Source organism: Hyperolius riggenbachi, chromosome 11 (assembly GCF_040937935.1).
Source record: "Hyperolius riggenbachi isolate aHypRig1 chromosome 11, aHypRig1.pri, whole genome shotgun sequence".
NCBI lineage: Eukaryota > Metazoa > Chordata > Amphibia > Anura > Hyperoliidae > Hyperolius > Hyperolius riggenbachi.
In genome coordinates, this window is record NC_090656.1 from 171,720,721 (window position 1) to 171,737,292 (window position 16,572).

A 16,572-nucleotide genomic window follows, 5' to 3' on the forward strand; every position below is an offset into this window, starting at 1 on the left:
TGGCTCTTGCCTCTTTCAATAAATAGTCACATGATTAGTGCTGCTCCAATTAAAATGAAGACCAAGTTTACCTAGTAACAAATGATGCCTTCATTCAGCCTATCACTGCTTCCTTCACACTGTTTAGCTGTCACTAGAACTATACTATAACAAACCAGCAGCGTGTCCATTGCACTATTTCACAGGCTACAAAACACATCCATTTTCAGTACAGCAGTGGACCCAGCAGATATCTAGCTATATCACATGCCATCATAGCCATAAGGGACTTTTTTGCCGACCATAGATATTGGTGCACACCCTGCGAGCCTGACCATATACAATCGCCTAAGGCTCCCATGGGTGCACACCCCATCCACAATCAGCCGCCCCATTCATCACTACTTAAACAACCATCCATAGCTTTCTATATCTACATAGAGTGACAGGCCTCCCAATGTAAACCGTGGGATGCCGGGCCCCATAATATAACACCTCGGCATCCCCGAGTCACAAGGGCCACCGCTCACATCCCCCATCAGTCAGGTAGAAAAGGAACCAGGGACATATCAGTGTTCAGTCCCCTTGGTGACAATGTATGTAGTCTAAAAATCCACCTAATTTCCATCTGTTTTAATGTTCTCTCATAGTTTCCTCCTCTAGAAGATAGTTTCATTTTGTAGAAACCCTTGAATCTGATTTTCTCAGGATCACTATTGTGAAATCTCAAAAAATGTTCCCCTAGTGGTGAACCAATGGTTGCATTTTTCACATTGCGAACATGTTCTTGAATAGGAGGTACAAGAGCAGAATTGGCGGTATTTCTTGACCATCTTAATATGAACGATCGTAACATTGTACTCACTCATGTGGTCGACAGCAAGGAAATCAGTTTTTTGGATCTTTTAATCAGGAAAGATGATGAAGGTATCTCCACCTGTACATATAGAAAACCAACAGCTGGCAACATGTTGTTGCATGCCTCTAGCTTTCACCCCCGGACTCAGATCCAGGGCATCCCCATGGGTCAGTTTCTGCGAATTCGCAGAAACTGCTCAAGGGAGAGTGATTTTGTGTGTGAGGCTGAGGCGATGACAGCAAGGTTCCGCCAAAGGGGGTATGATGATGAGTTGTTACAGGAGGCGAAATCACGAGCACAGTCTTCAGCAAGAGAATCATTAATTAAACGGAAAGAGAAAAATCGTGTGAAAAAAGATGACTCAATCCGACTTATTACCAAATTTGGGACGCATTGGAACCAATTGAGAGGTATTCTCTCTCGGCACTGGCATTTACTTCAACTTGATCCAACAATAGCCCGTCTAGTGGGAGATTATCCTAAGATGACGGCTAGGAGAGCCCCAAATCTGCGTGACCTGTTGGTCCGCTCTGACTATCAGTCTAAAGTGATTTCACCCACAACAATGTGGCTGGGTGAATCTAGACGTCCCGGGGGGTGTTCCCATGTTCTGATTGTAGTGTATGTCATTTAGCAGAAAGGAGCAATGTATTCTCTGATGCTGACTCAAGACATGAGTTCAGCATAAGATCATTTATAAATTGTAACAGCAAATTTGTCCTGTACATTATTATGTGCCCATGTGGATTAAAATATGTGGGGGAGACGACACGAATCCTGAAATCTCGTATTCAAGAACATGTTAGCAATGTGAAAAATGCAACCATTGGTTCACCACTAGGGGAACATTTTTTTGAGATTTCACAATAGTGATCCTGAGAAAATCAGATTCAAGGGTTTCTACAAAATGAAACTATCTTCTAGAGGAGGAAACTATGAGAGAACATTAAAACAGATGGAAATTAGGTGGATTTTTAGACTACATACATTGTCACCAAGGGGACTGAACACTGATATGTCCCTGGTTCCTTTTCTACCTGACTGATGGGGGATGTGAGCGGTGGCCCTTGTGACTCGGGGATGCTGAGGTGTTATATTATGGGGCCCGGCATCCCACGGTTTACATTGGGAGGCCTGTCACTCTATGTAGATATAGAAAGCTATGGATGGTTGTTTAAGTAGTGATGAATGGGGCGGCTGATTGTGGATGGGGTGTGCACCCATGGGAGCCTTAGGCGATTGTATATGGTCAGGCTCGCGGGGTGTGCACCAATATCTATGGTCGGCAAAAAAGTCCCTTATGGCTATGATGGCATGTGATATAGCTAGATATCTGCTGGGTCCACTGCTGTACTGAAAATGGATGTGTTTTGTAGCCTGTGAAATAGTGCAATGGACACGCTGCTGGTTTGTTATAGTATAGTTCTAGTGACAGCTAAACAGTGTGAAGGAAGCAGTGATAGGCTGAATGAAGGCATCATTTGTTACTAGGTAAACTTGGTCTTCATTTTAATTGGAGCAGCACTAATCATGTGACTATTTATTGAAAGAGGCAAGAGCCAATCCCAACCAGCGTTTGAGAAAGCTTGGAGACAGCCAAGCGAAACTAGTCACGTGACACGGCCGTCACGATCAGCTGACCAGAACGCCGACCCGCGGCGCATACTGATACACTTTGAAGTGGCGGCAGGGGAGCGCGCCGGCTGGGAGCACTGCAACACAGTTGAACTTGGATCTTTGCTGGCCAGCAGGAAAACGAGGCAGACGGAGACAGTCTGAACAGCGGTGGTGAGAGCCCGCAGGGCAATGACGCATTCTGCTCTCGTATGTCCGCATTGCATGGCATGCTAATAATGGCTTTGGATGCTTTTGGTGTACGCTAGCTGTGGAAAGTGATATCACCTGAACAAGCTGTGTTTTGCTTGGCTTTTGAGAACTGTGTATTGCTATTGAAACGTATTGCAGTCAGTGGAGAATGGTATAACTAGTGTTGGGCGAACAGTGTTCGCCACTGTTCGGGTTCTGCAGAACATCACCCTGTTCGGGTGATGTTCGAGTTCGGCCGAACACCTGATGGTGTTCGGCCAAACTGTTCGGCCATATGGCCGAACTAAGAGCGCATGGCCGAACGTTACCCGAACGTTCGGCTAGCGCTGTGATTGGCCGAACGGGTCACGTGTAGTGTTGGGCGAACATCTAGATGTTCGGGCCGAACATGGCCGCGATGTTCGGGTGTTCGAGCCGAACTCCGAACATAATGGAAGTCAATGGGGACCCGAACTTTCATGCTTTGTAAAGCCTCCTTATATGCTACATACCCCAAATTTACAGGGTATGTGCACCTTGGGAGTGGGTACAAGAGGAAAAAAAATTAGCAAAAAGAGCTTATAGTTTTTGAGAAAATCGATTTTAAAGTTTCAAAGGAAAAACTGTCTTTTAAATGCGGGAAATGTCTGTTTTCTTTGCACAGGTAACATGCTTTTTGTCGGCATGCAGTCATAAATGTAATACATATAAGAGGTTCCAGGAAAAGGGACCGGTAACGCTAACCCAGCAGCAGCACACGTGATGGAATAGGAGGAGGGTGGCGCAGGAGGAGAAGGCCACGCTTTGAGACACAACAACCCAGGCCTTGCATGAGGACAAGAAGCGTGCGGATAGCAATTTGCATTTTGTCGCCATGCAGTCATAAATGTAATACAGATGAGAGGTTCAATAAACAGGGACCGGAAACGCTAACCCATCACAGATGTTCATTGTTCATGTTACTTGGTTGGGGTCCGGGAGTGTTGCGTAGTCGTTTCCAATCCAGGATTGATTCATTTTAATTTGAGTCAGACGGTCTGCATTTTCTGTGGAGAGGCGGATACGCCGATCTGTGACGATGCCTCCGGCAGCACTGAAACAGCGTTCCGACATAACGCTGGCTGCCGGGCAAGCCAGCACCTCTATTGCGTACATTGCCAGTTTGTGCCAGGTGTCTAGCTTCGATACCCAATAGTTGAAGGGTGCAGATGGATTGTTCAACACAGCTATGCCATCTGACATGTAGTCCTTGACCATCTTCTCCAGGCGATCGGTGTTGGAGGTGGATCTGCACGCTTGCTGTTCTGTGTGCTGCTGCATGGGTGTCAGAAAATTTTCCCACTCCAAGGACACTGCCGATACCATTCCCTTTTGGGCACTAGCTGCGGCTTGTGTTGTTTGCTGCCCTCCTGGTCGTCCTGGGTTTGCGGAAGTCAGTCTGTCGGCGTACAACTGGCTAGAGGAGGGGGAGGATGTCAATCTCCTCTTTAAAGTCTCCACAAGGTCCTGCTGGTATTCTTCCATTTTGACCTGTCGGACTCTTTCTTCAAGCAGTTTTGGAACATTGTGTTTGTACCGTGGATCCAGAAGGGTATAAACCCAGTAATTGGTGTTGTCCAGAATGCGCACAATGCGTGGGTCGCGTTCAATGCAGTCCTAGGCCGAAGAGGTCATAGCCTAGGGTCACAAAAACCTGTTTATTTGGGCTATTTCAATGGTAGTGATGGTGACGTACATAAATCTCAGCCATGGCCGTTAGCAACGTCTGAATTTCACGAAATGTCTCATGCAGGTAGAAGACATATTGTTAGACTTGGATTCCAAAGATGGGGTCCCTACATCTCTGCAAACCAGAGTTACAGGGGTCCAAAATTGGTAAAATCCCCCATAGGCTTTCATTGGGCCTCCTATTTACAGTTCCAAAATCTCACATCTTTTCAAAGGGCAAATGATCAGCAGTGGAAAATTTTCTAGCATTGTAGGGACCCTTAGGGGGAACATGACTGGTGAGTTTCCGGCCCCTAGGCCAAAGAGGTCATAGCCTAGGGTCACAAAAACTTGTTTATTTGGGCTATTTCAATGGTAGTGATGGTGACGTACATAAATCTCAGGAATGGCCGTTAGCAACGTCTGAATTTCACGAAATGTCTCATGCAGGTAGAAGACATATTGTTAGACTTGGATTCCAAAGATGGGGTCCCTACATCTCTGCAAACCAGAGTTACAGGGCTCCAAAATTGGTAAAATCCCCCATAGGCTTTCATTGGGCCTACTATTTACCGTTCCAAAATCTCACACCATTTCAAAGGGCAATGGCTCAGCAGTGGCAAAACTCACCAGTTATGATCCCCCTAAGGGTCCCTACAATGCTAGAAAATTTGGTACTGCTGAGCCATTGCCCTTTGAAAAGATGTGAGATTTTGGAAAGTGAAATAGGGAGGCAATGAAAGTCTATGGGGGATTTTACCAATTTTGGAGCCCTGTAACTCTGGTTTGCAGAGATGTAGGGACCCCATCTTTAGAATCCAAGTCTAACAATATGTCTTCTACCTGCATGAGACATTTCGTGAAATTCAGACGTTGCTAACGGCCATGGCTGAGATTTATGTACGTCACCATCACTACCATTGAAATAGCCCAAATAAACAGGTTTTTGTGACCCTAGGCTATGACCTCTTCGGCCTAGGGGCCCGAAACTCACCAGTCATGTTCCCCCTAAGGGTCCCTACAATGCTAGAAAATTTTCCACTGCTGATCATTTGCCCTTTGAAAAGATGTGAGATTTTGGAACTGTAAATAGGAGGCCCAATGAAAGCCTATGGGGGATTTTACCAATTTTGGACCCCTGTAACTCTGGTTTGCAGAGATGTAGGGACCCCATCTTTGGAATCCAAGTCTAACAATATGTCTTCTACCTGCATGAGACATTTCGTGAAATTTAGACGTTGCTAACGGCCATGGCTGAGATTTATGTACGTCACCATCACTACCATTGAAATAGCCCAAATAAACAGGTTTTTGTGACCCTAGGCTATGACCTCTTTGGCCTAGGGGCCCGAAACTCACCAGTCATGTTCCCCCTAAGGGTCCCTACAATGCTAGAAAATTTGCCACTGCTGATCATTTGCCCTTTGAAAAGATGTGAGATTTTGGAACTGTAAATAGGAGGCCCAATGAAAGCCTATGGGGGATTTTACCAATTTTGGACCCCTGTAACTCTGGTTTGCAGAGATGTAGGGACCCCATCTTTGGAATCCAAGTCTAACAATATGTCTTCTACCTGCATGAGACATTTCGTGAAATTCAGACGTTGCTAACGGCCATGGCTGAGATTTATGTACGTCACCATCACTACCATTGAAATAGCCCAAATAAACAGGTTTTTGTGACCCTAGGCTATGACCTCTTCGGCCTAGGACTGCATTGAACGCGACCCACGCATTGTGCGCATTCCGGACAACACCAATTACTGGGTTTATACCCTTCTGGATCCACGGTACAAACACAATGTTCCAAAACTGCTTGAAGAAAGAGTCCGACAGGTCAAAATGGAAGAATACCAGCAGTCCCTTGTGGAGACTTTAAAGAGGAGATTGACATCCTCCCCCTCCTCTAGCCAGTTGTACGCCGACAGACTGACTTCCGCAAACCCAGGACGACCAGGAGGGCAGCAAACAACACAAGCCGCAGCTAGTGCCCAAAAGGGAATGGTATCGGCAGTGTCCTTGGAGTGGGAAAATTTTCTGACACCCATGCAGCAGCACACAGAACAGCAAGCGTGCAGATTCACCTCCAACACCGATCGCCTGGAGAATATGGTCAAGGACTACATGTCAGATGGCATAGCTGTGTTGAACAATCCATCTGCACCCTTCAACTATTGGGTATCGAAGCTAGACACCTGGCACAAACTGGCAATGTACGCAATAGAGGTGCTGGCTTGCCCGGCAGCCAGCGTTATGTCGGAACGCTGTTTCAGTGCTGCCGGAGGCATCGTCACAGATCGGCGTATCCGCCTCTCCACAGAAAATGCAGACCGTCTGACTCAAATTAAAATGAATCAATCCTGGATTGGAAACGACCACGCAACACTCCCGGACCCCAACCAAGTAACATGAACAATGAACATCTGTGATGGGTTAGCGTTTCCGGTCCCTGTTTATTGAACCTCTCATCTGTATTACATTTATGACTGCATGGCGACAAAACGCAAATTGCTATCCGCACGCTTCTTGTCCTCATGCAAGGCCTGGGTTGTTGTGTCTCAAAGCGTGGCCTTCTCCTCCTGCGCCACTCTCCTCCTGTTCCATCACGTGTGCTGCTGCTGGGTTAGCGTTACCGGTCCCTTTTCCTGGAACCTCTTATATGTATTACATTTATGACTGCATGCCGACAAAAAGCATGTTAGCTGTGCAAAGAAAACAGACATTTCCCGCATTTAAAAGACAGTTTTCCCTTTGAAACTTTAAAATCGATTTTCTCAAAAACTATAAGCTCTTTTTGCTAAATTTTTTTTCCCTCTTGTACCCACTCCTAAGGTGCACATACCCTGTAAATTTGGGGTATGTAGCATGTAAGGAGGCTTTACAAAGCACGAAAGTTCGGGTCCCCATTGACTTCCATTATGTTCGGAGTTCGGGTCGAACACCCGAACATCGCGGCGATGTTCGGCGAACGTTCGCGAACCCGAACATCTAGGTGTTCGCCCAAAACTAGGTATAACTTAAGTTACAAGGTTGCATGGATCTGAACGTCAAGCACCTTTCTAACTGGAAGTTGGTACAGTGATTGTTACCATTGCTACACATGTATGAGATGAATCCAACTGATCACCAATCCTAAAAAGCTACCCTTATAACAAGTCTCCTGTGCAGTATGTGATATACCTCAGCTGAAGACCTGTTACAATCAGTGACAGCACATTACTCCCTTATTGCCACCAATCAGCACCTGAATTAGCACCTTGAGATTAAAGTTTATGGTGCAGTGATACCTTATTAATCTGTGCAATATTATGAGTGGTGTGGATGAGAGTGTGTGAAGTCAGCTGACCAACTGAAACACGGCCGTGTTTTTAGGGGGGGATAAGGGGTTAGTTATAAAGGGTGTTCAAGATATACAATAAAATTTTGATACTGTTTTGAAGATACTCTCTGCAAGTCTTTTTTGTAGTGTGTGACAGAGAGTAGCTCCCCCTAGGGGTCAGTGCAATACAATCAACTCTAGCGCATCCCAATCCTTTTTTGTCGGATGAAGAGATCAGCCAATTCCTGGGCCGAGGGGAGTCCTTTCAGGGGGACAAAATGAGCCATCTTACTGAATCTATCTACTACCACCCAAATGACTGTCATGCCCTCAGACCTGGGGAGTTCTCCCACGAAATCCATGGACAAATGGGTCCAAGGTTCACTCGGAACTGGTAAAGGCTGCAACGTTCCAACAGGTGCCTGACGAGAGGGTTTGCTCCTAGCACACACTGCAAACTCTCTCACAAATTCCTTACAGTCTGTTGCCAAAGACGGCCACTAAGCACATCTAGCAAGCAGGTCCTGAGTTCTGGTGGCCCCAGGATGACCAGCATTCTTGTGGGAATGAAACCGCTGCAACAGTTGTAGGCGAAAAGGCAATGGCACAAACAGAACCCCCTCAGGCTTCCCATCTGGAACATTATGTTGGTGGGGGCTCAGAGTGACAGTCCAGTCTTTCCAGGTCTCAGTGGCTGCCAAGACCACCTTCTGAGGTAGAATGGTCTCAGGGGCTGAGGGCTGTGCTGTCTCGGGCTCGAAACACCTGGATAAGGCATCGGCCTTGATGTTCTTACTACCAGGGGTATTGTTTACTTCTTGGACAGCACACCTATCTTGCTTCAACGGCTGTGCCAGGTCTAGCCTGTGTGGCTGATACAGACTTGGTGCAAGCAAAAAAGTAAAGATGACCAGCACTTGCCAATTCTTAAAAAGCAGGATATTTATTCACAAAAAAGAGTGACAAAGTGACAAAGAGCGGTTTATCCGTTCGAAACGGCGACAGTCCGTTGTGACTAGAATTGGGCTGCAATGGAGGCGTAACCTATTCTGGAGGAAGTCCTCATGCCATTGTATGCAGCTAAGAGCTATACTTACTACCAAGAGCTATAGTTACATTCTGGGAGTCCGGATGTCATGGCTATTTTTGTTCACTCTTTTTTGTGAATAAATATCCTGCTTTTTAAGAATTGGCAAGTGCTGGTCATCTTTACTTTTTTGCTTACTACCAGGGGTATACATAATTACAAATCTGAATCTTGAAAAGGACAACGACCACCGGGCCTGTCGAGGACTAAGTCTCTTAGCGCCCTCTATGTACTCTAAATTTTTGTGGTCCGTGTAAACTGTGATGGTATGTTCTGCCCCCTCTAGCCAATGTCGCCATTCCTCAAAGGCCAACTTGATGGCTAAAAGTTCCCGGTTGGCGATCATTGTTTTTCTCTGCGGGTGAAAACCTACGAGAGAAATAGGCACATGGGTGGAGTTTTCCCTGCAAACCAGAACGCTGAGACAATACAGCCCCCACCCCTACCTCTGAGGCATCAACCTCCACAATAAAGGGGAAGGTGACATCTACATGTCTCAATATGGGTGCAGAACAGAACAGTTTTTTTAGAGTGGAAAAAGCAGCATGGGCTTCTGCGGAACAGTGGTGAGTATCCACCCCTTTCTTGGTGAGACTGGTGAGAGGCGAGACCACCGTAGAGTACCCCTTTATGAACCTTCTGTAGTACTTGGCGAACCGCAGAAATCTTTGGAGTGCCTTCAGTCCCACAGGCTGGGGCCACTCCAAGACAGCAGAAACCTTTCCAGGGTCCATAGAGAGGCCAGAGGTCGAGATAATGTACCCCAAAAAGACGACAGAGGTCACTTCGAAAATACATTTTTCCAATTTGGCATACAGCAGATTCTGTCTCAATTTCCGCAGCACAAACTTAACATGTTTCCTATGCTCTGAGAGGTTGGATGAAAAAATCAGTATATCATCTAGATACACTAAGACGAATTTGCCCAACACCTCCCTGAACACCTCATTAATCAGCTCCTGGAAAGACGGCCGGGGCGTTACACAACCCGAAGGGCATCACCAGGTACTCGTAATGCCCGTCGGTTGTGTTAAAGGCCGTCTTCCATTCATCACCGTCCCTGATACGTACAAGGTTGTATGCACCCCTCAAATCCAGTTTCGAGAAAATGTTTGCGTTGGTGACCTGAGTGAACAAATCGTCAATTAAAGGCAAAGGATAGCGATTTTTCACTGTAATCTTATTTAAGCCCCGATAATCAATGCAGGGATGGAGGCCTCCATTGTTCTTTTTCACAAAAAAGAATCCTGCCCCTGCTGGTGACCGAGAGGGACGAATAAAACCTTTAGCCAAATTTTCTCTGTACTCCTGCATAGCCAATTTCTCTGGCCCAGACAAATTATAGAGATGACCTCTAGGGGGCATACACCAGACCTGAGATCGATGGGACAATCAAAGGGACGGTGGGGAGGAAGTTTATGCGCTGATTTGGGACAAAACACGTCAGCAAATTCTGAGTACTGGCTTGGCAAACCTTCCATCTGAAACTTGTTGTTACCCATGGTTACCTTCGCTAAACAATGATGATGGCAATGGGTAGACCAGCTCATTAGCTGACCTGAAGCCCAATCGATCTGAGGAGAGTGAAGTTGTAACCATAGCATGCCAAGAATGATCGTGGAAGTTGTCATCCGCAAAACCAGAAATTGTAGACTCTCTCTATGTAACACCCCCACCGTGACCCTTAACTCTGGGGTCTGAGACAGAGGGTATTTACTCTGCAGAGGAGAGTCGTCTACTGCAGTGACCAGAATCTGTTGTTTCAACGGAAAAATAGGAATCCCCAATTTTTTTGCAAATTCGTAATCCATAAAGTTGGCTGCTGAGCCAGAGTCTAAGAAAGCTTCAGTAGCAACTGTTTGATCCATGAAATAGAACAAGCAAGGAGCAAACGATGATCGTTTAGAGGTAAAGACTGCGCGCCTAGGGTATTACTTCTGACTACACCTAGGCGGCAGCGTTTCCCGACTTTTTGGGACAATTCTGCCCTCTGTGACCCTCCTCTGCACAGTATAAACAGAGCTGTTCTGTCTTTCTGCGATTCTGCTCCACCCGGGACAATGCTGACCGACCAATCTGCATTGGCTCAGGCAGAGGTGAAGAGGGTGGAGGAGAGGCGTAGGAGACATATCTCACATTGTTCCTACTCCGAGTCTGCTTCTGGTAGCGTATACGACGATCAACCCTGACTGCTAATGAAATGGCCTCATCAATAGACTTCGGCTCAGGATGTCCCAACATTAGATCAGAGACCGCGTCTGACAACCCTGACAAAAAACAGTCCAGAAGTGCAAATGACCCCCATCTAGCTGATACTGCCCATTTCCTGAACTCAGCTGCGTAAATTTCAACCGGATCCTTGCCTTGCCGCAAAGTCTTGAGCTTCCGCTCAGCGGTGGAAGCAATGTCCGGATCATCACAAATTATAGCCATTGCTTTAAAAAATTCCTCAAATGATGTTAGGGCCTCATGCCCTGTCTGGAGACTATATGCCCAAGTCTGGGAATCACCTGACAACAGAGTCTTAAAGAGAATCTGTATCGTTAAAATCGCACAAAAGTAAACATACCAGTGCGTTAGGGGACATCTCCTATTACCCTCTGTCACAATTTCGCCGCTCCTCGACGCATTAAAAGTGGTTAAAAACTGTTTTAAAAAGTTTGTTTATAAACAAACAAAATGGCCACCAAAACAGGAAGTAGATTGATGTACAGTATGTCCACACATAGAAAATACATCCATACACAAGCAGGCTGTATACAGCCATCCTTTTGAATCTCAAGAGATCATTTGTGTGTTTCTTTCCCCCTGCAGCTATCTTCCACTGAAGTGTCAGGCTATTTCTTCCTGCAGAGTGCAGACAGCTGTGCCTGTATGTAATTCCTCAGTATGTGAAAGCCCAGCCAGCTCAGAGGAGGATTTATCCAGCTTGTAAAAGATAATAGAGCAGAGAGAAGCTGCACTAATCTAAATATCACACAGGCAATGTGCAGAGAGGGGCCTGGATGGGGGAGTTCATAGCAGAACCACAACACTGAAGAACTTGGCAGCCTTCCAGACACAGGCCTGACAAGTCTGACAAGAGAGAGATAAGTTGATTTATTACAGAGATGGTGATAGTAGAACGTGCTGCAGTAAGCCAGAACACATTAGAATAGCTTTTGGAACTTGTAGGATGATAAAAAACAGGATGCAATTTTTGTTACGGAGTCTCTTTAATAAAAGTAATTCTCTGTGTCTCGGTTCCTGATGAATTAGGCCTTAACTCAAAGTATGACAACACTCGAATTCTGAAAGTCAGATCTGTGACCAGAAAACCTTTCGGGCACAGGCATACGCAAGTCTGTACCTGGAGGAGATCGCACTGTATTCACAGCCGTCTGAAGGACTTGTAAGGACCCAGACAAAGCGTTGATCTGGGTCTGATGACTGTCCAGCACTCCGGATGTAATTCTCCACCGAGGTGGTGAGTGCATCAAGACGGCTGTTAAGTGGGTCCATTTTGTTTTTATGGTCTGCCGTTCTGTAACGATCGGTGTCAGCACACAGAGAGAATCTGATTATTGGTGATCTGCAGAATCACCAAGAATACAGATGTATACCTGATTATTGATGATCTGCAGAATCACCAATAATACAGATATGACTAACCTCTGGACACCTATATAGTGTGAGTGTTTGGTTGCAACAGTAATGACTTTGAGTAGGACCACCCGAGGAGCAGGCGGTCCTTGGCAGTATGAGGAATACCTCCCTCTGGGAAGTATGAAGATCTTCCAGCAGCCTGAGACTTCCAAGGGGATGGAGCCTCAGGCTGAATAGCAGGAAGGCCTTGTGGCTAACTGACCCCTGGAAGGTGGGCGTCACAGGTAGCACTGAAGGCTAATCTCTCTAGTGAGAGTGATAGTTTGCAAGGTCGGGCAGGCTAGGTCGGCAACACACGGGCAGATAAAGTACAGAGACAGTAGACTGATTCAGTAACCGGAGACAGGCAGGGTTTGGCAACAGGAAGGCAGATATGCTGAGGTACCAAATCAGAAAGCAAGAGCGAGGTCAACAGAGCAAATGGTCATAACAGGTAACAAATAGATTCCTAGTCTGGGGTGTGAGGTCCGTGGTCTCAACACCCAGGAACTAGTCTAAGGTATAACACAGTATTGACACAGAATTCCTAAGCTGGGGTGTGAGGTCCGTGGTCTCAACACCCTAGAACTGATCTAAAGTATAACACAGTAATGACACAGTAATCCTAAGCTGGGGTGTGAGGTCCGTGGTCTCAACACCCTGGAACTAGTCTAAAGTATAACACAGTAATGACACAGTAATCCTAAGCTGGGGTGTGAGGTCCGTGATCTCAACACCCTGGAACTAGTCTAAAGTATAACACAGTAATGACACAGTAATCCTAAGCTGGGGTGTGAGGTCCGTGATCTCAACACCCTGGAACTAGTCTAAAGTATAACACAGCAAATAACACAGTAGTAATCTGGCTCAGTGTGAATCCCCAGGTCCTCCTGGTTCTAACACACTGTGGGATCTGACTATGGTCTGAGTGCTTTCACGTAAGTGTTCGCAACGGCAGACAACTTGAGACTGACCAGCAATGACTATATATAGAGCAGTGCTCCCTGGCACCACCCAGCGCTGATCAACCAATAGCCGCCCGCTCTGAAATCAGCTGACCAGCCTGGTCAGCTGATCCCTCTCCGTTTGTCATAAAGGTTCCGCCTCTCAGCACGCGCGTGCATATTCCTCAATCTTTGTGCACTAGAAGGCCCAGCCACATCAGACTCATGCAGCCGCGTGTAAACCGCTGAGCTGAATGCGGAACCAGCCGCCTTGCTGCCAGTCCGCTCGGCGGCTTTTCCGCAATCTATTACACCGTTATTTGCAAATGGGCCAAAATGTAAACAGTGGCCTGGAGAAACTTATTAGCACCCTCAACTTAATACTTGGTAGTACACCCTTTGGAAGAAGAAAACACACAAAAGGTGAAGCTCAAGATATAGTGTAGTATGCAAGCATAGCAAGGAATAAGGTAATAGAGTAGATCTTATAATCACAAGTCAGGGTTACCATACAGGCAATCACTCAGCAGGCAGGTGGGGAGAATGAACCAAAAAGTCACTCTGTGGTAAAGGAGGGTCACAACCTTCCACCAAGGGGGGGATGCAAAAGTACAAAAAGTGGCACCAGCTGTGGATAAAACAACTTAAAAACACTATAAAATGAGAGGTAGTGGTGGACTTACTTCTCTGGGAAATTATACCACTAGTGACAGTGTTGCAATTAAAAGACGTGTATTTATCAAAACACAATACTCCATTATGTTCTGTTTGCCTCAGGAAAATGGCCCCCTGAAACATTTTGCAACTGATACAATTATTAAAGAATTCGTTACTTCAGGATGCTTGGTTCTCCAGTGCTTTCCTTCAGAAGCTACAGCACTGCTGTCCACTGCCCGGCCACTACTGTGATTAAGCTGGACATCATGGTGACTTTATCTTCACAAACTTTGATTTTATGAATGAGACTCTCCCTTCTGAGCGATAGTCTCGCTCAGCCCATAGGTGCCTGCAACTCTGGCAGTACAGCCAGTGCTGGGACACTAATAGCCACAGTTAAAGCCAGCTACTCCAGCTCTCCTGCTTCTAGCCACAGGCCTCCTTTCTTTTGGACAGAGAACCTGCTGCTGACCTCGTTCCTGGTCTGAGAGGGACACAAGCGTTTATGATGAAATTACCTTTATGGGTATATCAGACACCTTACCAGGTGAAATCTGCCTACGACCGGCTTGTCCCCTTTGATTATCAGAAGTCTGAGTGCGCTCTCCTTTGTGTTCCCCCCCCTGTCCCCCTCCCCCTGTGAACCACACACAGAGCACCACCAACTCTCATTACTTAACACATCTCCAATACGTTGAAGCACGATTTTATTAGCTCATTCCCTCTGGTCTGAGTGATTCAGTACAGAGGCCATCTAAGTTCCCCTACATATTTACCACTAGCTGATGGCACGGCGTTGTCCAGGTATGTATTTGACTGGTGTTGGCTCCGCCCACTTTTTTTCTAACCCTAACACACAATTACTCAATTACTCAATGACCTATTTTTGTGAGCTTTGCGGTCTTTGGCATCAATAATTTGCATTGAAATGAAACAAATCTGATTGGCTGTGGCTCCACCCCCTTTTCTGAATTTGAACCCCAGTCACCCAAATGTACCAGGTTTAAAGGCTTGTGCCATTAACCTCCCTGGCCTTATGATATGTGCGGCTGCGCGGCCGCGGGAGTTTTTTTTTTCAAAAATTTTTTTTTTAGCATGTAGCTAGCCTAGCGCTAGCTGCATGCTTCCCCCCTCCCTGCGACGTCCCCACGTAATCTCTGATCGCCGACGGCGCCGTTTGCCCATAAGGAAATCCCGTTTTGAACGGGATTTCCTTGAGGGATTCCCCCGTCGCCATGGCGACGAACGGAGTGACGTCATCGACGACGTGACGTCACAGGGAATCCCGATCCACCGCATAGCGCAGCCTGGCGGCGATTGGCCAGGCTGCGCAAGGGGTATGCGGGGGGGGGGGCGCCTGTATCGCGGCGGGATGCGGCGCATCGGCGGCGGCGATCAGACCAAACACGCAACTAGCAAAGTGCTAGCTGCGTGTTAAAAAAAAATGCACCCTCCGGCGGCTTACCCCGTGTCACACACGGGGTTACCGCCAAGGAGGTTAAAGAGACTCTGTAACAAAAATGTCATCCTTTTCTCTACCATCCTACAAGTTCCTAAACCTATTCTAATGTGCTCTGGCTTACTGCAGCACTTTCTACTATCACTGTCTCTGTAATAAATCAATGTATCTTTCCCCTGTCGGACTTGTCGCCCTGTGTCTGGAAGGCTGCCAACTCTTCCGTGCTGATCTGTTATGCACACCCCTCTCCAGGCCCCTCTATGCACACTCCAGTATGTGTGTTATTTACATAAGCCAGCAGCGTCTCTGCTATCTGATATCAGTGAAAGAGAGCTTAATAAAAATCCTCCTCTGGCTGTGACAGGAGCTGGATGACACATACTGAGGAATTACAGACAGGGCAGAGCTGTTTGCAGGAAGGAACAGCCTGTCACTAGTATTCAGTGGATGAGAGCTGCAGGAGGACAGAAGGTAAACACACAAGTGATCTCTTGAGATTCAAAAGGAAGGCTGTATACAGCCTGCTTGTGTATGGGTGCATTTTCTATGTGTGGACATACTGTACATCAACCTACTTCCTGTTTTGGTGGCCATTTTGTTTGTTTATAAACAAACTTTTAAAAACTGTTTTTGACTACTGTACTTTTAATGCGGCTGGGAGCGGCGAAATTGTGACAGAGGGGAATAGGAGATGTCCCCTAACGCACTGGTATGTTTACTTTTGTGCGATTTTAACAATACAGATTCTCTTTAACAGTGCAAGAATGGCAGCCATTAAATATTCCCCTTGAAAAGCAATAGATGAATTTTGATTGGCTTTTTTAGGCTCTACCCACTTTCCTGAATATTAATCCCAGTCACCCAGTGACCAACTGTGCAAAGTTTGAGAACCCTGCCATCAACAGTGTAAGAATGGCTGCAGTTTACATTTCCCCAGTGAAATTTGTATTTGCCTCCACCTACTTTTTGGTTATGGATATAAAAAGTATCCTATATGTTATTCCAGGTAATGTACAATTATGTGTGTGCCAAATTTAATTCAAATCTGTTCAGCCATTGTGAGATTATGCCCTGTGTTTCACGTTATAGGACTCTCAGCCCGCTTCATCAGGCAAATGGAAGAACAAAAGGA